We start from the raw sequence: 14,281 nt of genomic DNA on the forward strand, positions 1-14,281 counted from the left end.
AACCTCAAGTTCAGCCGCCGAACGTAGGATGGTTTAGGGGGGCAAGTTAGGCTTCCAAAAGTTTCAAAGGTTCGGCCGCCGAGCCTCATGTTCGGCCGCTGAACTTGCATGAGTTTTGGAGGCACTTTAGGCTGCCGAAAGGTGGTCTGCCAGCCCCTATATAAGAGCTCCATGGCCGAAACGGGAGAGTTTTCTCCCCATTTTCGGCCACAGTGAGTTCTTGCTCTCCCGTGGTTCATTTTAGATGTTTTTCCTTCGATCTTTCATGTTTTAACAAGCTTTATGTTGATTTGAAGATATTTGAACAAAAGAGCGAGTTTTGGAAGCTTGGAGACCAAAGAGTTGAGATCTCTCCCATCTCCAAGTTGGATCGTCTCTCCTCTCGTTCTTCAAGAGGTAAGAGTAGATCCATAGTTCCTTTAATGTTTTAAGTAAGTTTTATGAAGTTTCTTGGGGTAGAAATGCATGTGTAGGTTTATGTGGAGTTTATGGGTTTACTGTGCGTTTATGAACAATGTATGTTGGATATGCATGTTTGATGTGTTGTAGATGGGGTTTAGGATAGTTTGAAGCCCCTAAGAGCTTGTATGCTTGAGTATGCATGTTGTAGAATAGGAAAATGCATGATTGAATGAGTTGGGAGGCGTTTATGCATGTTGAGCTGAGTTTCTGCCCTTTTGGGAAGAACTCAGGTTCGGCAGCCGAAGGCTTTTTCGGCCGCCGAACCTGCCTTTGGTAGCATGTATCGGCTGCCGAACCCTGCCCCCGAAAGTGGACTTTCGGCTCTGGAAGGGAGTTTCGGCCATCGAAGGTGCCACCGAACATGCATGAGTTTCGTCTCTGGAGGGAACCTTCGGCCACCGAAAGTGCCGCCGAAGGTGCATGACTTTCGACTTTGGAAGGCCTTTCGGCCACCGAACCTGCCACCGAAAGTGCCCTGTTCAGCCCTCCTTTGCATGATTTATGTGATTATTTTAAGGTGGATTAGGGGGTTTTGGGGGAGTATTTTAGAGTCATGTTTATGTATGTTAGGTCCCTCATTTGAGTCCACCTGTGTAGGTTCGGACCCGAGGAACCGAGGATCCCAGCAGTGAGTTCAGCTGCTTCTGAGTCTGTTAGAGCTTCAGCCAGAGGTGAGTGGAATACCTTATTTTGTTTCAAAGTAAATAAATAAATTCTGAGCATGATACACGCATCATGAATGCCATGAGATATACTAAGGTGCTTGCATTAGAATTCACGAATATGTTGCATTGCATAATATGTTGTTGATGTGGATGAATGTTGGATGATCCTTTAGCCACACTACGTTATGATATGATGTGATACGGTATGGAAGACCAGTGAGGCCCATTCTACGCCCCTGGCACTATGTAAGAGAAAGACCAGTGAGGCCCATTCTACGCCCCTGGCACTATGTAAGAGAAAGACCAGTGAGGCCCATTCTACGCCCCTGGCACTATGTAAGAGAAAGACCAGTGAGGCCCATTCTACGCCCCTGGCATATTGGAATGTTATGTTATGAATGTAATGTAAGAGAAAGACCAGTGAGGCCCAGTCTACGCCCCTGGCACTATTGGAATGAGTAGTGGGCTATTGGTGACAAGTTAATCCTTGATGTGAATTGTTTGTAATATGTTGCATTTTATGAAAGCATGAAATTTAAATTGAATGTTTAATTATTCTGCTCACTGGGCTTTATAGCTCACCCCTCTCCCTTAACCCCCAGGTTTGCAGGTACAGGGTAGACCAGGAGGTCAGCAGGAGTAGAGTTTTATTTTATGTAATAGCTAGTTGTGGACATGAATATGTTGTAATGTAAAAGTAAAGTATTGAAATGTTATGTAATGATGCTTATGGAAGTTTAGAGTTGTCCTTGACCATAGTATGTTGTTAATCCCTTTTTAGTACATGATCTCAAATGTTTAATGATGATTATTGAAAACCAAACTTAATGTATGTATAGTGCATGCACAGGTTGAGTTTGGTGAATGAATGAAAAGAAGAGTTTAAAATTTTTATGTATGTGTTGATCATGTATGGGATTAAGCAGGTTTACAGGATGAATGCTTGGCTTGCTACGGGTCCCCGTGGCCTTAAGCCGATCTGGATCCTAGCGTCGGTAGCGGTCCGATTTTCGGGTCATTACATAAATTTTTTTAAAAGAAAATTATTAATTAAAAATATTTTTTCATATAAATTATTAATGAAAATATATAAAATAAAATGAAATCGAATATTGAAAATATTAATTGAGTTTGCCTTCAAATATAATAATATTTATAAGTAGTCTACCTGTTGGCATCTCTACTTTTAATTTCAATTATAAGTTAAAAGTATATGGTTATAAAAATATTAAATTATTTAAAAAATTGTTTTGATTAATATTTATTTATCTTATAAATATTAAACTAATAATAAAATTATATAGAAAATTTATTAATTATTGATATAATTAAATTTATATATTCATAGAAAATGTAAGAGTTATAAATTTAATTTTTATAACAAAGTTTTTTTCCCCTATTTTCATATATTTGTAATTTTTATTTAGGATAAATTATTAATAGCTTCTTATTTTGTTAAAAGTAACTATATAGTTCTTATTTATAAATCAAGCGATTAAAATATTTACATATCTTATAAAATTAAACTTTTTAATCTTTAACTAATATAAAATTTAGTCATTAATTAAAAATTTTAATTATAACAATTAAAGACTAAAATTAATAACTATTAAAAAGTAATATATTTTTTAAAAAATAAAAATATTTTAAGAATAAAAAATAAAAATATATAAAAAATTAAAACGAGTAAAAAAACATGTGTTGCACGTAAATAAAATTAGTATATATAAAAGAGGGAAGACGAGTTGTTGTCTCAAAAAAAAGTGTCTAAGAAAGGACAAATAGAATATAAGGCTAATTTTTTTAATTTTTACTTTAAATTTTATGAAAAATTATAGTTTAGCAAAATTAAAATGAGTATGGCTCCTCTCGCTCTCCCGACAAAAAGGGTTAGATGATTCCAATCCTGACTCTAATCACTCCACAAAGAAGGTGAAGCATAGGGATCACATCTCCTCATTTGTATAATTTGATGTGTCTTTCAAGGATAAAGTTCTAGGAGTTGCATATATGGATCATAAATCATTGGTAGGTCAGTTTACTGATTTTGATTTTAATAAATCGGAGGTTACTATTGATTTGATAAGCCTTTATCCGGTCATTTCTTTCTCGAATGAGTTCGAGAATAACCTAGTAAGAAAATAGAACAAAGCTCTTATCATCGCCTTTTAGGAAGAAAGATGGGCTTCAAAGACCTTGAGACATACCTCAAGGAGCTTTTGAATATGATGAAGTTCAATCTCCTTGATCTCGGCAACGACTTCTTTCTAGCCAACTTTTTTTATGATGAAGGGTACTGCAGAGCCCTTGTAAAGGGGCCTTAGGTGATGCTAGGAAGCTACTTATAGATTCAATCATGGCATCCCTCCTTTGATATTTCGTCCAATGTTGTGGAATCAGTAGCGGTTTGGATCAGATTACATGGCCTACCCCTGCATCTTTACAACAAGAAAATGCTCCATAAAGTTGGCTTGTCAGTTGGTAAGCTTGTTAAAATCGTTGAAACCACCTCTGTGGCTTTAAAAGGGAAGTATGGGAGAATGGTTATGTCAGTGAATCTCACCAAGCCGCATTTCTCTAAAGTGGATATTAGGGGTAGAGTTCAGTTGATTGAGTATAAAAACCTACCTCAGATTTTTTTTTCAATGTTGACGGGTAAGACACTCTATACTTACCTACGTTTTCAGAAAGGGTTGCTCTGAGATATCTAGAAGCTTAAATGCAAAAAAGTAGACTCCTCCGATGCTAGAAAGTGCGTATAAGGAATGGATGGTTGTGACTCGTAGAGGAAGGAAAGTGCATACTAGGAAAGTTTCGGAGAGCATCAATCAGGCTAGTAATGGATCTCAATTTGATTCCTTAACAAAAGATGTAGAGATGGAAACTCTAGCTTATGAGAATTAATCAGTTGATGCCCTATTTGTGGCTAGTATTAGGCCTGTCCTTATAATGGATACCCATGAAAAAGGGAGGGTCAAATATGCTAAAAAGGTAGATATACATCGGGTAGGGGCACAATCGAAGCAAAAAGGACAAGGTGGAGATCCTAGGAAAAGGTATGCTCCTTCATATCAACGCTAGCAGATTCCCCACATATGTCAAATCCCATTTAGAGTCCTCATGCAGATATCTCATGCATGAAGACTTCCTTAGACCCTATGAATAATTTTGTCGTTAGTATTGGGCCCTCGACGAAAGCCATAAATAAGAAGGCCCTTAACCAAAGCCATAAGAGTGGGACCTTGGTTAAAAATAAGAACACTATTGTGCATAGCAAACCACCAAACACAAGCCTTAGCTCCTATTTGATTCCCTTTTCCTCTATACCAAGCTTACCTATTTGATTCCCTTTTCCTCTATACCAAGCTTACTCTCTAGTGATGGGGCTCTTATGTAGGAAGCTTTACCATCCATCTCCACTCAGCTGGCTGTGGATGAGGAAATGAGGGAAGACCAAAATGGTGACAGCGAAGATATGGACCAGGTCAACATTTGTAGTGATTTTGAGAAGGAACCATTTGTGGATCCTTACCTACAGGACTGAGGTTTGGTTTCGTTGTTTCCCATTCTCTCTTCTCTTACATTTTTAATATGTCTGTGTTTATATGGAACTGCCAAGGAGCATGAAGCTCCCCTTTCTTTAATGCTTTTAGGTTATTTGTGGAGAAACATCGATCGGATCTAGTCGTGTTTTTGAAACCACGAATCAATGGTGAGAAAGCAAATACATTTATAGGAAAAACGAGTTTCCCTTATACTCACAGATTTGAAGCTCAGGGTTTCTCTGGGGGTATATGGCTCTTGTGGATAGGAAATTGGGATATTCAAATTATTCTTAATAATGGGAAATTTGTGCATATGGCTATTTCTGATAACAATACCTTTCTCATGTATCTAACGATTGCGTATGGGAGCCTGGTGGCTTATTCAAGGAAGCTTCTTTGGAAAAATATACAATCACTTCTTTTGCTTATGAATAGGCCTTGACTTTTAGCCAGTTATTTCAACTCTCTTCTAAATTCAGAAGAAAGAAGGGGTGGCTCATCCCACATGATAATGATTTCTTGTGATTTTGTTGATTGGTTTACAACTCTCATCTTATTGATTTGGGTTATAGGGTTTCCACATTTACTTGGCAAAGAGGTACTCTGCTGCAATAGCTGGATAGAGCTATTTCTAATGAGCAATGCCAGTTAAGGTACCCAGAAGCCTGTGTTTTTTACCTCCCCTGCACTTAAAAGTGATGGTAGACCTCTTCTCATCAAGTTTTAAAGTTTTTTTCCTACTTTAGGTACTAAACCACCATTTGGATTTCAGGTTACCTAGATGACTCATAATGATTTTCACTCCCTATTAGAAAATAATTGGATCCCTAATGAGTTAATTATGAATAATCTTGGCAATCTCACAACTAAGTTGAAATCTTAGAACATGCGTATGTTTAGGAATGTGTTTCGACAAAAATATCTACTCTTGGCCAGCATTGATGGAATCCAACATACACAAGAAGTGAGATTCTCTGGTGCCCTTCCAAAACTTGAGCTTGATCTTTAGCGAGAGTTAGATATCATCATGCTTCGAGAGGAGATCATCTGGTATAAAAAAATCTAGAGCGAATTGGATTCAATGAAGGGATAAAAATAAGACATTCTTTCACACCAAAAATTTATTGAGAAGAAAAAGGAATCGCATTGAGTTATTACAAAATGACCAAGGCAGGTGGATTGATGATCAAAATGACTTTAGCAGCTGACTCGCGGTTGTCGAAGCCGGTCAAAAATAACATTTCTGGTTATCAACAATTTACAACTGCAGATAGTGGTGAAAGGATCGAATCCACAGAGAATTGAGAACTCACCTATTTCTCTTTTTATGACCAAGAAAATAAACTGAAACGATAATAAATTAAAAATGAGATAAAAGACTGAAAGTGGGATCAAATGAGATAAACTGAAAATTGGGATCAAAACTGTCAACAAAATAACAGGGGGGTTTTGAGATTGATTGTAGTAAACTAATAATGAGAATAATAATGGAAAGCAAATAATTAAATAAAAAGTAATCAATAATGAGAAAGCTCTAGTTGAAGTATTGGATCCACTTTAATTATTGGGATTGATCACAGACACTTTGTTCTTTTGGGTTGATTCAATAGATTAGTTATGGAGATGGAAGACGCTTCTCACCACCATTATCTCTCCTTATTATTAAATTAATTAGGGAACGTCCTCTAATTAATTACTAATCAATAAGTTGCCAAGGAACGTCCTTGGGCCTCAGGCAACAAACAACTATCAATTGCATTAAGAAATAGAGAGATCCAATCCTAGCTACCCAAACGTATGGAGATAACGCTAGATCATGTCCCAATTGTTCTTATGTAAGAATAATCTAAGCAATTACGGACTTAAATCATTCAAACTAACAAATAATTATTTTGCAATTTAAAAATCAACGTAGATCTCAATAACAAAATAACATGAAAATTAAGTATGAAATTGCATAAATATTGAACTCCCAAAAATTAAACAATATTTGATCAAGTCTCACAATCCATTAATCAACTAAAACTTCAACCAATATTCAACTAGATTAAAGAAATCAGCCACTCATTGGCTGAATTAAAAACAGAAAAATAAAAAGGAAAAGAGAAAACTGAAGAGGGAGAGGAATCACAATTCTGCCTCTGCGCCGGGCTGCGGAAATTGCCGAGTGATGAGATGTTTTTTTTTCTGCAACTTACGGTCCTTTAAATAAGAGGAGAGGCTGATTTAGGTTTCCAATTGCTGAGCTGTCCTATGTGTGTGAGTTGAGGAAGTGTGCGGGCCCATGTGCAAGTGATCGTGCGGGAATGGGCCATCGTGTGCGTAGTTGCTGAAACGCCTTGGTAGGGCCCACGTGCGTGTTTGTGAATGGTCGAAGTGGGAGTGAGCTGTCCATGTGCGGTCCACGGTGAATTGCATTGGTGGGTCCATATGCATGAGCTGGGTCCATGTGCGGGTGATTGGCCCACGGTGGAGTGAATTGGCGGGTCCAGGTGAAGTGCTTTGGTCCATGTGTATGAGAGCGTGCATGGGAATGGTGAAGCGGGCCATGTGCGTGAAGAATGGTCCACGTGAAGAGCTTGGTCCGCGTGAAGTAAATGTGCGAGAATTTGCCCTTGGCCCATTTGCGAGTGGCGGTGCGGGCTTGATCCACGTGAAGAGAGCTTGGGCTGTCCAAGTGCGTGGGCCCAAGTGCTTGAATATTTAACTTCAAAATCTTTTCCTCATTTAGTTTGACTTGAATCCAACTTGGCAGGCTTACTCTCTCTGCTCCAACAAGGCAGTTTTAGGGGGATTTTCTCCAAATTGTCCTTTTACACTATTTTCTGCAAAATAATATTAAAAGCACTAAATTAAGCAGAAATCATGTAAATATTCATCAATAATATTAATATAAAATGGACTAATTTATGCTCTATCAAATACCCCCACACTTAGCCTTTTGCTTGTCCTCAAGCAAATAAACATAGTTAAATAAGATTTCTTACTCTAGATCCTTATTTCCACTTAAACTCTTACTTTAGACCTCTATTTTGAATCATTGCAGTGAAGAATATATGCATGAAGATTACTCACCTTCTTTCCTTGTTTCCCTTTACTTACCATGGCTAGGGTTTATTTTATTCAAGCGAGAGATCATTCATGCATATATTAATTGTTCATATGAGACTTTTTCTAGCTTTCAGAGTGACTTGCCCTTACCTTGAAGTACTTTATTCAGCTTTTTGCACTTTTAATTTTGCTTAAACAAGTCACCAACCTTTTGACGTGAAGGTACATATTGGTGATACCCACCCCCAGTTACTCAGTTGGTCACCTGTCCAAGTGGCTACTAGCTCTGTTCATAGTCTTTTGACCATTGGAACAGTTTTCAATTTGTGCTTTTGAAGTCTAAGCCTTTGTGAATTTCTTTCTCTCAATGATTTGGGCAAATCAACACCAATTGCTAAATCAAGTCATGTTAAGTTCATTCACACAATTTCAATTCATTCTCTCTAATGAGTGTCATCAATATATTTTTCACCATGGCAAACTCAAAGATTCAATTCAAAAGGTAATTCTCAAACATGAATATAACTCACTGCAATTGATTCAACATAATTTTAAAGAGTTATCACATCAATGGGGTCATGGAAAGAAAAACTCATCCAACATAGTTCATCAGTTTGAGTAGAGCAAAACAAAAAGAAGAAGAAGGTTGTGGTTGTGTGTGTTTTATTGAAAGCAAAAATAACAAAAATGAAAAAAAATTTAGACTGTGGCTAATTAAACTGAAAGAGACGCAAAATGAAGAAACTGAAAGGAAATTTTGCAAATCTGAAAGAGAAGGGAGGAGAAGAGGAAAAGGAGAGAAGAGAATGGATATACACCCCCACACTTAAATCATGCATTGTCCTCAATGTAAAAGAAAAGAAGAGAACAAAGGAATCTGAATACTCCCCTGGGGTGTAGGTGCACATGGTGTAATCCTCTTAGGCAGAATGAGTGACGAACAGATGTTCGTCTGGGAAGGCTTCCTCAACTGGACAAGGCGCAGAACTGGATGGAAGCCGACTGAGGTGATCAACCACAAGATTTTCTTTGCCTTTTTTATCTCTTATCTCTATATCAAATTCTTGTAGGAGAAGAATCCACCAAATGAGTCTCAGTTTTGCTTCCTTTTTCTTGATCAGATATCTGGTCAGAATAGACAATGACTTTGGTACCCAAGAGGTAGGGTTTGAATTTTTCCAAAGCAAACACAACTGCCAAGAGTTCTTTTTCAGTTGTTGTGTAATTGCTTTGTGCAGCATCCAGTGTGCGAAAGGCATAGTGAATGACGTGGGGTGAGTTTCCTACACGTTGCCCCAAGACTGCTCCCACTGCATAATTGCTTGCATCACACATGATTTCAAAAGGCAAGTTTCAGTCAGGTCCCTAAATAATTGGGGCAGTCACAAGCAATTCTTTAATCAAATCAAATGCCTTTTTGCAATATGCATCAAAATCAAATGTTACATCCTGTTGGAGCAATCTGCATAATGGCAAAGTAATTTTTGAGAAATCTTTGATGAATCTTCTATAGAATCCTGCATGGCCAAGGAATGACCGAATTTCTCTAACATTAGTGGGGTAAGGCAGATTTTTAATGGTATCCACCTTAGCCTTGTCCACTTCAATGCCCTTAGCTGAAATAACATGTCCTAAAACCATACCTTGATTAACTATAAAATGACATTTTTCATAATTAAGCACAAGGTTAGTCTCAATGCATCTTTGCAAGATCTTTTCCAAGTTGGCAAAGCATTCATCAAAAGAGTTACCATGCACTGTGAAATCATCCATGAACACTTCAATTGTCTTACCCATATAATCAGAAAATATACTCATCATGCATCGCTGAAAGGTGGCAGGTGCATTGCATAGTCCAAATGGCATTCTTCTAAAGACAAAAGTGCCAAAAGGACAAGTGAAGGTGGTCTTCTCTTGGTCCTCAGGAGCAACTGGAATTTGATAGAAGCCTGAATAACCATCAAGACAACAGTAATGGGACTTACCTGCAAGCCTTTCTAGCATTTGATCAATGAAGGGAAGAGGGAAGTGATCCTTCCTTGTTGCAGCGTTAAGCTTCCTATAGTCCATGCATACCCTCCATCCATTTTGAACTCTAGTGGGGACAAGTTCCCCTTCAGCATTTGGAACAATGGTAATTCCAGTTTTCTTTGGAACTACATGCACAGGACTTACCCATTTGCTATCAGAGATAGGGTAGATAATACCTGCATCTAGGAGCTTGACTATTTCTTTCTTCACTACCTCCATCATAGGTGAATTCAGTCTTCTTTGAGCGTCTCTGACTGGCTTGCATTCTTCCTCCATGTGAATTCTATGCATGCATGTGGAAGGAGAAATACCTTTTATGTCATCTATGGTCCATCCTATGGCTCCTTTGTGTTTCTGCAGTACTTTTAGAAGGCTTGTTTCTTCATGTTGGTTCAATTCATTGGATACTATTACTGGTAGTGTCTTATCAGCTTCCAAGTACATGTATTTCAGATGGTCTGGAAGAGGTTTTAGATCTGGAGAGTGTTGCAAAGGTGTCTGCGCAGAGGTAGTTTCAGAATTCTCCTTTTGCACAAGGTTTGACTTCAAAGGAGTACTAGAAGAGCTGGCTTGTGTTGCAGACTGAGATGAGTGATTCGGCGGCTGAAAGGCAGTGGCCTTAGTCTGCGCAAGGGCTTTCTGAAGTGGTGCAACAGGGTTTCCTTCAATTTGTGCTTGACTGCCAACTACCTGTTGGATGCTACAGACAGTCTCTTTCAGTTTTGATTCTTTCTGATTCTCAATCTGTACCTGATCAGTATCTCTGCAGAAATCACTATTAAGAATATCATCTTGATTTTCATCAAAAATTTCCTAGCTCAAGCAGTCAACAATATCAAGACCATAAACAAGGGACATATTATGTAGATATTTCATAGAATCATAGACATTATATTTAATGACTTCCTCTTCAAACTCCATGGTTAGAGTACCATCATGCACATCAATTTTAGTCCTAGCAGTACTCAAGAAAGGACGTCCAAGAAGTATATCAGAACTAGTATTGCAACTATCTTCCTTAGTATCAATCACATAAAAATCAACAGGAAAGACTAGTTCATCTACTTGCACTAACACATCTTCTAGTACACCTATGGGATATACCACAGATCTATCAGCTAGTTGTATCACTACTCTTGTGTCTTTCAGTGCACATGCATTCAGAGATTTATAGATGGAGAGAGGCATGACATTTATGGATGCACCAAGATCACACATGGCTTTCTTAATTCCAACATTCCCAATCTTGCAAGAGATAGTAAACATACCTTTTTCTTTGCATTCAGTAGGGAGTTCTCTTTTAATAACAGCAGTCACAACCTCACCTACACTTACTTTTTCTCTTTCTGCAAGCTTTCTTCTATTAGTGCAAAGTTCTTTTAGAAATTTAGCGTACCTGGGAATATGCTTAACAGCATCTAGCAGAGGTATATTGATTTGCACCTTTATGAAAGTATTAAGAATCTCCTTTTCTTCCTTTTCTTTTTGTGTTCTTTCAAATCTCTTGGGAAAAGGAGGTGGAATGTGAAAACTTACTTTCGGATCAGCCTTGTGCGCGAGAGGTGTCTCAGATTGCGCAGGAGTGGCTTTCGGGATGGGTCTTTGCGCAATGTGCTCTCCTGCAGTTGGTTCTTGCACATAGATCTCCCTTTCAGATTGTGCAGGAGGTGTTCTTTCATCAGTCATGGCCTCTTCAAGCTCTCTTCCACTTCTCAAAGTGATGGCACGAACATTTTGTTTGGGATTTGTCTCAGTTTGGGATGGCAACTTTCCTTGAGCTTCCAACCTATTTATGGAGGTGGCCATTTGTCCCATATGTTGTTGCATCATTTGCATATTCTTCATTACCTCATTAAGAGTGTTATTGTCAATTGGAGGCGCTGGTTGAGCTTGGCTTCTATGGTAGTTCTGATGGTTGTTAGCTCTCCCATAGCTGAAATTGGGGTGGTCTCTCCAGCCTGGATTGTATGTGTTGGAATATGGATCATGTCTAGGCTGGTTGTTGTACCCTCCAATTGCATTTGCTTGCTGGTGGTCTTCTTGGAGTGTAGGACATTGATCAGTTGGATGTCCCACATAAGAACAAATACCACATGGCCTAGGTGGCTGGGGTGCATGAATCTGTTGCACAACGTCTACGATAATATTTTTCATAACAGATGTTAGTTCAGAAATAGTGGGAAAACTTACCTCATTGGCCCTTTGTAGTTGCTTCTCTTCTCCATATTGCCTAGATGAGGCTGCAAGGGTCGATATCAACTCTCTCATCTCCCTCGGTGTCTTGTCTATAATGGATCCTCCACAAGCTACATTTATGAATTTTCTTTCTGATGGGAGCAATCCTCCATAGAAGAACTGTATGAGAGACCTGTCAGACATATCATGTTGTGGACAACCTGTACATAGTCTTTCAAACCTTTCCCAATAATCATATAAGTCCTCAGTTTGTTTTTGTCTTATGCTAGTGATTTCTCTTATTATGTCAATTGATTTAGATGGTGGGAAGTATTTGTCCAAAAAAGTTTGGACCATATCATCCCAAGAAGTGATAGATCTAGGTGGCAAATAAAATAACCAATCCTTAGCATAGTCATCTAATGAAAAGGGAAAAGCTCTTAACTTAACATGATCTTCAGATATACCTTGAGGTCTCATGGATGAACAAACAATAGTAAATTGTGAAGCTAGAACATCAGAAGCCAGCTAGAATGTTTAACCCACTACCTATTCCAGAGTGGAAATGGGAGAACATAGCTATGGACTTCGTGGTGGGGTTACCGGTAGTGTCCAACAGATTGGACTCCATATGGGTGATTGTGGACAGACTGACCAAATCTGCTCACTTCATCCCTGTCAGGAGTGGCTATTCTGTGGACAAGTTGGCGCAGGTGTATGTTGACGAGGTTGTCAGGTTGCATGGGGTTCCTGTTTCAATAGTGTCTGACAGAGGACCCCAGTTCACCTCCAGGTTTTGGCGGAGTCTGCAGAATGCTATGGGTACCAGGTTGGATTTTAGCACTGATTTCCATCCATAGACGGATGGACAATCAGAGAGGACCATCCAGACAATAGAGGATATGCTCAGAATGTGTGTGCTGAATTTTGGCGGTTCTTGGAGGCAGCATCTACCTTTGGTGTAGTTTGCCTACAATAACAGCCATCATGCTAGCATAGGGATGGCTCCATATGAAGCTTTGTATGGAAGGAAGTTCAGGTCACCTATCTGTTGGGAAGAAGTTGGAGAAAGGGCCTTGGCAGGGCCTTAGCTAGTAGAGATCACCAGCAGAGTAGTGCCCATAATCAGAGAAAGGATCAAGACTGCTATGAGCAGGCAAAAGAGTTATGCAGATGTCCGCAGAAGGCAAGTAGAGTTTCAGGAGGGGGATTTGGTATTGCTCAAAGTGTCTCCGATGAAAGGGGTGATTCGGTTCGGGAAGAAAGGTAAGCTAGCTCCACGGTACATCGGACCCTTTGAAATCTTACAAAAGATCAGGAGTGTATCGTATAAGCTGGATTTACCTGCTTCAATGGAGAGAATCCATTCAGTTTTCCTTGTTTCCATGTTAAGAAAGTTCGTGTCAGATCCGGGCAAGGTTCTTAGTGAGCCTGATGTGGAGATCCAAGAAGATCTCACCTATGTTGAGCAGCCAGTACGGATCCTAGACACCCAGATCAGAAAGCTAAGAAACAAGGAAATCCCGATGGTGAAAGTCCTTTGGAATCACCACAACGTCGAGGAGTGTACCTGGGAGACACGGGAGTCCATGCTCCAGCAATATCCTCATCTCTTCTAAGGTGAGTTTTATGTGCTTTGTATGTATGTCCATGTTTTATGTTATGCATGTGTTGTTTGGTGAACATTCGGGGACGAATGTTCTTAAGGGGGAAAGAATGTAATACCCGGCTAGACTCCGGTATCGGAATTTCTACCGTCCGGTGGAATCTCGGATGTCGGAAACCTCTAGAAGGGTAAAATCATGTTTTTATGAAATTTTTTAATGTATTTTATGATTTTAAGTAAGAAGGAAATTGAGTTTTGAATGAAAAATACCATGGAGGCATTTCCAGGTTCGGCCGCCAATATGGGATAGTTTAGGGGGGCAAGTTAGGCTTCCGAAAGTAGTTCAGGTTCGGCCGCCGAACCTCATGTTCGGCCGCCGAACTTGCATGAGTTTTGGAGGCACCTTAGGCTGCCGAAGGGTGGTCTGGCCAGCCCTATAAAAGGGCTCCATGGCCGAAACAGGCGAGTTTTCTCCCCATTTTCGGCCAACGGTGAGTCCATGCTCTCCCATGGTCGTTTTGATGATTTTTCCTCCAATCTTTCAAGTTTTAACAAGTGTTTGCTTGGCTTTTGAAGATTTGTGAACTTTGAGCAAGTTTTGGAGCTTGGAGACCCAAGGAGCTAAATCGCCCCCATCTCCAGGTTAGGATTGTTTCTCCTCTAGATCTTCAAGAGGTAAGCTTCGATCCTACCATTCTTGTATGTTTTAAACAAGTTTTATGAGTTTTATAGGGGGTAGAAATGCA

The sequence above is a fragment of the Manihot esculenta genome, chromosome 2 (assembly GCF_001659605.2).
Source record: "Manihot esculenta cultivar AM560-2 chromosome 2, M.esculenta_v8, whole genome shotgun sequence".
Lineage (NCBI taxonomy): Eukaryota > Viridiplantae > Streptophyta > Magnoliopsida > Malpighiales > Euphorbiaceae > Manihot > Manihot esculenta.